The sequence below is a fragment of the Pygoscelis adeliae genome, unplaced genomic scaffold (assembly GCF_000699105.1).
Source record: "Pygoscelis adeliae isolate BGI_AS28 unplaced genomic scaffold, ASM69910v1 Scaffold78, whole genome shotgun sequence".
In the NCBI taxonomy this organism is placed as follows: Eukaryota; Metazoa; Chordata; class Aves; order Sphenisciformes; family Spheniscidae; genus Pygoscelis; species Pygoscelis adeliae.
The window spans coordinates 6,304,916-6,307,848 of NW_008825409.1; positions in this window are offsets into that span (position 1 = coordinate 6,304,916).

Here is a 2,933-nt window from a genome sequence, read left to right on the forward strand (position 1 = left end):
CACCTGTTGGAGTTTGGCCCTCAGGGTCTTTTGGCGTGTTTGCCTCTGTGCTGGGGTTGCTGACGGTATCACCGCGTACCGGCTCTGGCTGGGATGGAGTTACTCTTCGTAGTAGGTGGTATGGTGCTCTGTTCTAGGTTTGTGACCAAAAGAATGCTGACAACACACCAGTATTTTGGCTATTGCTGAACAGTGTGTGCACAGCATCAAGGTCTTCTCTGTTTCTCACTCACCCCCAGCGAGCAGAGTGGGGGTGCGCAAGAGCTTGGGAGGGGACAGAACCAGGCAGGTGACCCAAACTAACCAAAGAAATATTCCATGCCATATAATGTCCTGCTCAGCAGTGAAATGGAGAGGAACGAGGTTTAGGTAAGGTTAGCTATCTTTTGCTTGGGAACTGGCTGTCCACCGGTCTGCCCGTGGGAGGTGGTGAGAGATTGCCATTGCATCGCTTCTTTTGTTTTTTTTTTTTTTTTTTTTCTTCTCTGCTTATTAAATTATTTCTATCTCAATCCATGAGTTTTCTTGCTTTTACTCTTCCTTTCTTTTCCGCTGTCCCACTGCGGGTGGGCGGTGGGGGAGTAAGTGAGCGGCCGTGTGGTGCTTAGCGACCTACCAGGGTTAACCCACAACGCACTGCGTGCCAACTGTGGTTCCACAACTGGGCGAGGCTGATGAGATCTGCCCGAGAAGAGCCACTCAGCCCGTCTCCCCATCTTGGGGATAACCAAAGAGCTCTCATGTGGTAATACTACAGGCCAAAGCTGGATGTGGCCAGCGATCTCAGCACAAAGAAGGTCCAAAGCTCATTATGACTTCTACCTCACTACATTTTAAAAAAAAAAAAGGATCTCAAAAGAGTTGAAGTTTATTTCTCAAAAAGAAAGATAATTGTATCTCAAAATATAATCTCTTTAAGAAACCACTCACAGAGCTGGGTGTCAAGATGAATTTGCCCAGGGAATTCCATATGAAATGGGATTATTACTACAGTAAAGATGACATTAACATGTTGGTACCAGGATTGAAAGACGGAAGAATATTTTGGAAAAAATGTGCAACAGAAAACATTTATAAAAGCTACGCTAGAAACACATACTAAAATATCCTTTACCTTTGCACTCACTACTTCAATAAAGACAGAACTTCCCAAAAGAACAGAAATTCAAGCCCTGGGAAACAGTATAAGGCTTAACAAGAACCTCCAGTGAAGGAGAAGCAAAGGGCGACTAGTCTGAAGTGAGATTTCCAAAAACTTAAACATTATGGCCACACATTGAAAGACTCATATTCTGAGTCTCTTATAATTTCACTGAAAACACGTCTGTGTCTTAGAGAGACACTAAGCAGCCTATCTGGAAAGGCAATCCCACACTGAGTTGCAAGTCCACCTTCTCTGCTCTTACTCATGTCGCACAGCCGCTTCCTACGTGGGTACTTCCACTCACCTCGAGGACACGTGCATGGAAGACCACTGGCACTCGTGGCACTTTCTCAGAGCTGTGCAGACACTTGATTTCAGTAAGCAGAAGCCTGTGTAGCCATGAGGCATGGGTCCTACTGATTTAGGAGCTAGCTTTCTGTCATATGACTACTGAATCTTATGAAATGGATAGGTATACTTAAAATAATACAATTTTAAGCTAAGTCATACCTCCTTTACTCCCAAATAAGCAGCATCTCACTGTCTCAATGAGAGGCATACAATGAATGAGGTATTCTTTTTATAAAAGGGCAAAATCGAGTATTTATGTTTGTATCTGGACGTGTACTTATGGTCTAGGTACAAATGAGACACAAAACACTTCTTCCCCTCTTCCAAGGAAAAAAAAAAAAAATAATCTGTACTCTGTGTCACCGTCCACTGTCACCAGCAGACTGAGGGACAACCCCGGTATTATATTCCCCGCTAGGAATGCCAGCTACTGGAGAACAGCATTTCCAGTACAATGTTAACATATGTGCACATCCACTTCAGGGAAAGTTATTATTTACTTGATTTTTCTGTGATTTAGAACTAGTTAAATCCAATAATCTGTCTTCCCCTCTCCTGTTCTTCTTGCGACTAGACTAATACCAGGCATGACTTTGCCACAGGACTGTCTGTGCAAGACACAGTTCCATCATTTCTGATTCCATCACTCCTCTTCCTCTCCCATACCATCACTGGGAAAAATAATGCTCAGCGACAGACAGACACATGCTCAAAATACAGACATGAGGTGATTAACTGGGATCCACTGAAGTCACTGGCCAAAGTCCCATGGTCTTCAGAAGTACCAGAAAATCATACTTCCTATGGGTGCCAACCTGGGTAGCCAGGTTACACCACGGGAGTAAGTAACAAAGGGTAGGTGGGAATTTAAGCAATAGTCTTCTGGTTTTAGATATTGATTCATTAAGTCTTCCCTCTAGCAAAAGCTTAAAGGTAAGCCCATGTTTAAGTGTTTTCTTGAGCTGTTGCCTTAACAGGTATTCAAAGCAGATGTAATGTAGGAGTTGGTGATAAACTAAACTAAAACCAAAACGAATCTAAGCAAAGGCTGTTGGTGGCTGAAGCAGGGAGATGTGATTCACCTCATGTGTAGTCAGGGTCAGCTTCCATGCTAGAAATCCTCTGATGGATTCAAAAAGCTGGTTCAAAACCTTTCTCCTCAACACAGAGTGTCACAGACGCCGTGCAGACTGCCAGAAAGAACCAGAAAGTTGAACCAGCACCAGCAAGGTGGCAAGAGCAGGGTCTAGGGAATGGCGCAGCTACTAACCAGCTCTCCTACCCACGGATTAACAATGTGGAGCCACATCAGTGGAGGCTTGTTTGGCTGCTCTAGCCCTTCCAAGCTGCACTTCTCCACATCCATTATGCGTTACATTAACGATGCCGTGTGGTTACTTACCATCATTTCCACCAGCTAGGCGATGCGATATCGTGT